Source organism: Carassius gibelio, chromosome A17 (assembly GCF_023724105.1).
Source record: "Carassius gibelio isolate Cgi1373 ecotype wild population from Czech Republic chromosome A17, carGib1.2-hapl.c, whole genome shotgun sequence".
In the NCBI taxonomy this organism is placed as follows: Eukaryota; Metazoa; Chordata; class Actinopteri; order Cypriniformes; family Cyprinidae; genus Carassius; species Carassius gibelio.
In genome coordinates, this window is record NC_068387.1 from 6610881 (window position 1) to 6619913 (window position 9033).

A 9033-nucleotide genomic window follows, 5' to 3' on the forward strand; every position below is an offset into this window, starting at 1 on the left:
AAGGCCAGGAAGGCCTTTGGAGAAGATGATTAATCTTATATTTATGTTCTTGATGTGTTGGAAAGGCTCTCAAACAAGTATTGTCTGCTGAGCTCAGCAGTTGTTATTATAGCTCAGGAATACTGAATGACTGACCTCTGACTTTCTAAAGATGGCAGCTTGCATTATATGATTGATTTAAATCATCTTATTTCTTCATGCATGTTTTAGCTTACCACGGTAAATAAAATATACATTTTCATCTCTGCTTCTGTCTTTATAATAGTTTCTATTTTTTACCCCCTCTCTGATTTAGTCTGTTGCTGTAAGAAACTTAATTTAAGTAATTCATGGCCGAGAACACACACAAGATGTGGCAACAATAAGCAGCATATTGCTATGACTTTCCTTCAGAAAATAATGGGCCAAGTAATTCAGACTTTCAGACTCGTGCTTTGCTGTTTGTGTAACACTGCCACGATTTAGCAAAAACAAGAAAGTTCCAGAAAACTCTTAACCCTCATTTTCAGTAATGCATTGTTATTGCTGTATCTTTCACAGGCAATCAATTATTCAGCACTGTTCTGTTCCTATTGTGCAAGTTTCTCAGTGGTGGCTGTCGTCATATCAGCACAAGCGAAAATATTGGTGCCTTAAAGCTTTGCAAATTTAAAAGCACAACCACAACTACATACGGAGACAGAATTGGGACATTAATCATGATTTCTCCAAGGTGATATCAAGCAGAAGACAGCAAAAACCCTTCAGTGCCATTGTCTTATTGTCAAGTCAAGTTCAATTCAAGTTGAGCTTTATTGTCATTCTGCTACAATTAGGACATACAGTGGAACAAAATATCATGCCTCATAGGACCACGGTGCTACACAAATACAGACATACAACTATTAAGTAAAACAGTATAACCTATACACAACTAACCTACTGACAGATTTTGACTAAATATACTATACTGATGGTTTGGACGGTATGCAAACTGGATAGAGTGTGTTGATTGAGTGTGTTGGGGAGGCTGGGAACATCATTTCTGATGTTGTGCATGACTAACATCTCAAAGCATTTGATCATGATTGGAGTCAGTGCTATGGGATGCTATGGGTAGTCATTTAGACAGGTGATTTCTTTGGTACCGGTATGATTGCTGTGGATTTGAGACATGTGGGGACAACTACCTGGCTCAGCGAGGTGTTGAATGGCATTGGGCAAAAGAAACTTTAACACTGCAGAGATGACCACTACCACACAAGTGTGGAAAAACAGCCTCCATGCTTTGTTTTGTTGGACACAGCACCTGTAATTAGATACAACAAATCAGTTTAAACTCAATTTCTAACAAAGTCAAGTACACACACACAAAAAGAAAATTTAAAAGAATGGATTCAAAAAGACAAATAATAATAATAATAATAATAATAATAATAATAATAATAATAATAATAATGAAATAGAGCAAATTAATAATAAAAAAAGAATAAAATTAAATTAAATGCACACAAAATTAAATACAAAAGAAAATAAACAATAAGATAATAAGAATAAAATCTGAATGAAAATGGTCACCAGGCATTCATAGAGGCTGATGAGGCCTTATATAAACAGATGTTAAAGTATAGTGTCAGGATGGACCATTCAACAAAAAGTAAAGAAAAAGCAATTAATGCATGAAAGCAAAATTAACCGGATACAAAACAAAAACAGACAAATCAACAAGGAACAAGACAGCAGTACATTTCTGGATACTGATGTTCAGACTAAACCACATGCACTGCAGCAAGAACCCTCCAACATATTTCTGAAAAAAAGAGATGATAACATGTCATTAAATAAGGGTAATTTAAATATATGAAACCTGACACATTTCATTTATACATACCGGACACTGAAGTCAGCCATGTTAAATTGAAATTAACAATAACAGAAACAGGATAATGCCGCCAACTGCCACACCAAAGCAAAGCCAATACAATGCGAAACAGTGTAAAAGCAAGGGGCTGACAGCAATGGGATACTGAGTTTATATTGCCTAAAATATCCACGTTTTGGCTTTGTTTGCACTTTGCAGACCAATTGTTGTATGACAAAATACCTAGAGATAGGGGTGGGCGATATCTCGATATTTAAAATATATCGAGATATCTTTTAAACACGATATGGATTTTGACATATCGTATATATCGATATGTTGTTTATATTTAATTCTGGTTCCGCCACTTTACTTCTTTGCCTTCTCTGTGCTGTGCTCGCCCCCGCCTCCTTGCTTTTGTCCCCATTCCCTTCGCTAAAAACAAAGTCTAAAAACAAAAGGACAACTGGCTCCATTATATGGAGATACTTTGGTTTTAAGGCGTAGGACGAACAGAAGGCAGATGTCTAACGTAGGGCCCAATGATTTCCGCGATGCAGAAAACGCGGACGGAATCCAGTCATAAAAACGGTATTTACAGTTTGACGCGGAATGTCACGGAATTGGTTAAATTTTGAATGAATTATCAAAAGTAGGTCATGCACTTAAATCAAATCGCGATATAGACCAATATCTGCAAATATTAACCCAGAAAAGTCTATTTAAATATGAATCCTGCATGTTCTGCGTGTCTGTGTTAACGAATTCATTAAACACACGGAAGCGCGTGATGCTCGCGCTGATTTCAGCGTCTTTCCTCTCACTGATAAAGATGTGAACACATGAGGAACATCTCCAGAACTGCACCGAGAGTCACTTCATGAGCATCTGACCATTTGATTTGAGTAAAACTAGCTCATATCACATCATAGACTGTAGTATCACATACACAGAACTGTAAAGGTAAACCCGTCAAAATAAAAGTATTTGGCAGAAATATTTTACTATTGTTCAGCAGAATGTACATAGCCCACTACTACTATTATTAAAATTAAATGAACATATTTTTTTAAGGAATAATCACACAACATTTCTTCCATGTTTTATTTTTAATAGTAAATCCCCTTTGTTTACCAAAAAATAAAGTTGGCTTAATTTTAAATAATTAAAAGATAAATTAAATAAATATTTTATGCCTTCATTTGACAACCAGAAAAATGTAAATACACAGAATTTCTGAAGGGAAAAAATTTCACATAAGGCTATTTTAACATATTTTTAAACTAATTAAGTTGTTTTTATGCATTTAAATAATTACACATGCTAAAACACAGAATTAGGTAACAATAAAGCATATGGTGAAGAAAAAAATAAAACGTTTCATAGGGGCCTAAACATGTAATATTTGGCATATTTTTTTTGCAGTAGTTTTAGGGGGGTTATTTTTCCTGTAAAGATATCGAGATATATATCGCATATCGAGATATAGCAAAATATATCGAGATATATTTTTTGCTCCATATCGCCCAGCCCTACCTAGAGACCAACAATAAAAAATGCTAAACGACACTGCTGTAATGCTTAACTTTCCAACAGACATACAAAATCATTGCTAAGTGAGTTGTGACTGAACTAGCCACACCGCTAACAAACACACATCAGCGTTGAACGCCAACACCAGAAAGGGGAAGGGGTATCCGATTGACACATCTGACTGACACAAATCAACTTTTTATACACCCACCTAGGCAGGGCCGTTTGAAGGAATTTGGGGGCCCCAAGCAAAATGGACATAGAGGCCCCCCGACCCCTGCACACACGCAAAGCCTACAGAAACCACAGCATAGCCATACAGTTTAAGTTCACCCACACTTTATATAAATAAAAAAGGTTTACAGTGCAAATACTGCTTGAAAAAATAGTTTGGTGGGAATTCAATAGTGATTTGCAATAATATGACAGCACACAATTATCAGTTTAAACTCTGGGCTGTGTAGGATATCAGCTATAATTATATATTGTACTGTGAACAATGACAATAAAGTTGACAGATGAATTAAGTGAATTTAAGTGCCATTCAGTTGGGGTTTTAAATAGAGCATTTTCTGAGATGCACATTGAACATTAAACACAAAACATTAATTTAATTTATATTTAAAATATTGAAAATTAAGCAAACTTAACTTTTTGGTAAACAAAGGGGATTTACTATTAAAAATAAAACATGGAATACATTTTGTGTGATTAAACCTTAAAAAAAAAAAAGTTCGATTTTTTTTTAGGAGTAGGCTATGTTCTGCTGAACAATAGTAATACATCTCTGGCAAATACTTGTCTAAAACAGGACTTTTATTTTGACGGGTTGATGTACCATTTATTCAAATCAAATGGTCAAATGCTCATGAAGTGACTGTCAGAGCAGTTCTGGAGATGTTGTTCATGTGTTCACGTCTTTAGTGAGACAGCAGATGCTGAAATTACCGCGAGCGTCACGTGCGCTTCAGTGTAAAGGAAGTCGCGCTTCTGCTCCATTCATTAACAGAGACGAGCAGAACACGCAGGATTCTTATTAAAATAGACTGTTCCGGCTTAATATTTACAGATATTAGTACATATCGTGATTTGATGAAACTGCAATGACCTATTTTTAATTAATTCATTCAAAATCGACACACGCCACGACGTTCTCTTTACATTTGCCCTCGCCCTCAAATCAAAACACTGCTGACTCCTTGCAGTACGCGATTTCTGTTCTGCGTCTTCCTTATCCCATTAAAAGTTGTTAAAGTAACCATATTCCTTCCTTTCGGAAAAACAAAAATTGCACTAACTGTTCGTTACAAGCAGCATTTGCCCTCAGGCAGGTAACGTTAGCTAACATAAACATATTTTTGCTAGTCTACCTGCTGCAAAATTACACCATTTGTACAAGACTGACAGGTAGAGCTATCCAATGTAATTTATCACTTACCACTATCTTGTTTTTTTCTTTTTTTTTTTCTTATCCTCCTATCTTCCTTTCTCTTCTGGCTTCCTGAAGCATAATTCCGCTTCATGACTGCCGAGGAGGTTTTGTATTTTGCCGGCAGCAGAGATCACGTGGTTGGCTGGCTGCTGTCAGCGACTGCTGAGAGGGGCCCCCTTGAGGGGGATCACGATTACAGTGTCATTGCACGTTACTGCATTGACAATCAAAGGGGCGCTCAAACATTGTCGTTGCATTTTATTCTTAACCAGTCGTTGTCTTGGGGCCCCAGGCCAGCTCGGGGCCCCAAGCAATTGCTTGGTTTGCCTGCCTTGTCCCGACGGGCCTGCACCTAGGCCTGCTTATAGACTAAACATTTTCTAATGTCAACACAGGGAGGATCTAACTACCCTTCCACAATCATGTCGGATGGAGACAGTCAGACTGCCTGGTCATTGGAAGGTATGGCCAGTTTTTGGGCAGGTGTGTCATTCTTCATGTTAAGCCGTGAATAAAAGTGGTTGATTGCATCCGAGAGGGATGTGTCACTATCACAGGCCTGTGGCGAGGGCTTGTAGTCAGTGGTGGTCTGAATGGCTTGGCACAAGCTCAGTGTTTCTGCTGTCTGTAAAGTTTAGCATTTTTGATGCCACAGGACAGATTGGCTTGTGCTGTTTTGAGGGCTGCTTTATAACCTGATCTGAATGTTCCATTTCCGGTCTTTAGCAGCCCACAAACCTCTGCTGTCTTCCACAGCTTCTGGTTTGCATGTTTTGTGATGCACTTTTCATATAAGCAGTTACTGTTTCAGTGTACTCCTGTAGGTCTGTGTGGTTGTTGTAGGTGGCAGCCTCTTTAAATTTGTTCCAGTCTGTGCACTGAAAGCAGTCCTGTAGTGTTGAAGTAGCGTCACCTGGCCAGACTGTGATGAGTTTTTGAACCGGTTTGGCGAGTTTCAGAAGTGGTCTGTATGCTGGAATTAGCATAACAGAGATGTGATCCGAGTATCCTAGGTGGGGGCGGGGTAAAGCCTTTTATGCATTCTTTCCTGTTGTGTAAACAAAGTCCAGTGTGTTTTTCCCCTTGTTGCGAAGTTCACATGTTGGTGTAACTTCAGCAAAACTATCTTTAGGTTTGCATGATTGAAGTCATCGGCTATTATGGACAAATGTCCAATGGACAAATGTCCTTGTGGGTTCATGCCCCACTCCTGGTAAAGCTTTGGGGAAGACGTGGCTTAGCGGTTAGATATTTGTTAGTGGTTTGACTCCTAACTTAAAGGTTGCGGGTTCAAGTCTCAGGCTGGCAATACCGAACCCCCAACTGCTCCCTGGGCGCTGCAGCATAAATGGCTGCCAACTGCTCTGTGTGTGCACACTTTGGATGGGTTGAATGCAGAGCATGAATTCTGAGTATGGGTCACCCTACTTGGCTGTATGTCCTTTCACTTTATGAAGAAGCCATTGGGGTTATTTGTTTGTTGTTCGCTGATGGCTCTGTACAGCTAGCGAAGCACGTTCTTTGCTTTTGCACTTGGGGGAATGTAAACTGAGACAATAACAATGGATGTGAACTCCCATGGCAGATGATACTTCACAAACATAAACTCCTCCAGCGATGAACAGTGTTTTGACACTACCACAGCATCGTTACACCACTCTTTGTTGATGGACACACACAAGCCACCCCCACAAATTTTACCAGATAGTTCTGTATCTCTGTCCGCTCGGTAGCAGGTTAAACCCCAGAGCTGAATGGCAGAGTCCAGGATGTTGTCATTTAGCCATGTTGCAGTGAAAACAAACACACAACAATTCCTTGTCTCATGTTGTGTAGACCGACTGAGTTGAATTAAGTCCAGTTTACTTTCCAGAGAGTGAACATTAAAGAGCATGAGTGATGGAATTGCTGGTCTAGCAGGGTTAGCCCTTAGCCTAACTAGTGCCTCCATGTTTGCCACGCTTCTGTACACTCTCACACCACTAGCATCACCGTTTTGTGTGGGTAGGGTTAGTAGGCAAGGCCGTGGCTTCGGGGTTATACTTCAGCAGCAGACAGAAGCTTTGTAGCTTCCTTTGTTACAGTGCAGATACATAGTGTCACCTGCTTCTTCACTTGGGCCATCAAAATGTTGCTCTTTCAAATATTAAATGAAAAAAAAAATAACTAGAAAGAAATAGCAGTTTATATAATGGTTTATAAAAGCTCACACTGTAGGTCACTATTCATTTTTATATACAGGGAAAAAAGAAAAGAAGAAAAAGAAAACATATTTATCATATAAAGCTGTAAAATAAAACATTCTTAGTTAGAAACATTGTCTAGTGGGCTGTGCATGTAGTTGCCAAGGCCCCACTGTTTCCAGTCTCTTTACTGACTGTCTCTATAAATTGGCAAGAAAGGGCAAAAATATAAACTTAAACAAAACTTGTGCTGGCTTCTGCCAGCTTACTTTGTTCCAAATGTGCTTTGGATTCAATCAGGAACTTTCTGATTAATCTTATATCAGATTTTTGATGAGTCTCAGAAAACAGATGTGGAAAGACAACTTGGAAAGCAATTATTTAAACAGGTGCCTAATATTTGGAGTCTTCACTAACACTGCTAGCATTGGCTTTCACAGCATTTCTCCAGTCTCAATTTATTTTCCACGATGCCATACCCCCCCCCCCAAACAATATTGAGGCAAGGCTGCAATAGGTGAAAATAGTATTATCTTCTATCTCCGCTATCATTCTTTCCCAGTCTGTGTTTGAGTGATTATCTTCATTTCAGATTTATTTTCTTCTTCGTCTTGAGCAACCTTTTTTATTTATTCGTTTTTTTAGAGAGTAGTAAACAAACAAGTAAAAGGGTAACACTTTATTTTAGTGGCCAATTTTCACTATTACCTAGTTGCTTATTAGCATGTCTATTATTAACATATAGGTTGTTTATTAGTACTTATAAAGCACTTTTTTTTGCATGACCATATTTTACATTCCTAATCCTACCCCAAACCTAAACTTAACAACTACCTTACTAACTATTAATAAGCAGCAAATTGATAGTTTATTGAGGCAAAATCATAGTTAATGGCTTGCTAAAGCGAGAATTGGACCATAAAATAAAGTGTGACCAGTAAAAGACTAGAGGGGAATTCAGTAAGAATAAATTGACCCTCTGATAGGTTCACTTAAATGAGCTGTCTGTGTGGTTTTACAGGAACCATGCTAGTCACGCAAAACATAGAAAATAAATAAATAAATAAAATCTATGCTGAACACAATTTTCACCATGCAGCCGTGCATGGCTTCTAGATTATGGACATTTAAAGCAGACTACTGTGATCTGGCATACTTTACTGGGAAAATACAGCATCACTTGATCATGGCAGATCAGTTCTTGTAAAATCATTAAATGCTTTAGACTTAACTTTGTTTTGTTATCATGGCCAGCCAGCTATGAGGTCACCGAAGTCCAGAACTCTAATATTCAATTTTCAAAAATAAAATTTGAAGCTGTCCAAATGAATAATTGGTACCTTGAAATTCCTCCTATATGAGTGTCTGCATGTATAATTCAATTTAGACCAATTGTCTAGAATTGTTCAGTGTCCATGATGGTGAGCGATTCATGTGAGCAGGCCTTAAGAGAGAGTTCTGAATGACATGTTGATGACATGACATGACATGCCAGATCAAGTTATCATATGCGTCCTTGTATTTTCCCCTTAATGTGACACTTTAGGAAGTTAAAAGTGGCATTTTAGGGTTAGTAATATCTTTATCTTATTTTCAAAACAAAAGATTTGAACTTATTTATTTATAGGTTTTGTTTGTTACAAAAGCAATACCTGGGAATACCTGGTACTTAATCATAATACAAAAAAAGCCCATATTTATTTCATTCAGTTTTACTTTATTTTACCCTAACTCATGCTAAAACATTCATAAGAGCACTAGACAAAGTTCGGTAACACTTTATAATAACTGCATGCTATTAATCATTAGATAAGCATTAGGAAACAGTTAATTCATCATTTATAAATCATTAATAGACATTTATAAGCAGTTTATAAATACAGATATAAATGTTTTATACCTGATTTAAAAGCATGTCTATAATGTATTTAATAATTGTTTTTTCATACTTTATTAATGATCAATTTATCATTTCTAAATTAAGTATAGCATTATTTACACACCAGTTATTAAGGAGTTGTCAGTGGTTCATAAGATCACTTAGA

General features: G+C 37.4%; 1 long non-coding RNA gene across 1 annotated transcript; it reads right to left on the reverse strand.

Annotated features, from left to right (window-relative positions):
* Positions 1-821: 821 nt before the first annotated feature.
* On the reverse strand, positions 822-4850 carry LOC127933378 (uncharacterized). The gene is made up of 3 exons (XR_008147495.1): positions 4812-4850; positions 1726-1789; positions 822-1288 (listed from the first exon to the last, which is right to left on the reverse strand). It is a non-coding gene; the product is annotated as an uncharacterized LOC127933378 (long non-coding RNA).
* Positions 4851-9033: the final 4183 nt, after the last annotated feature.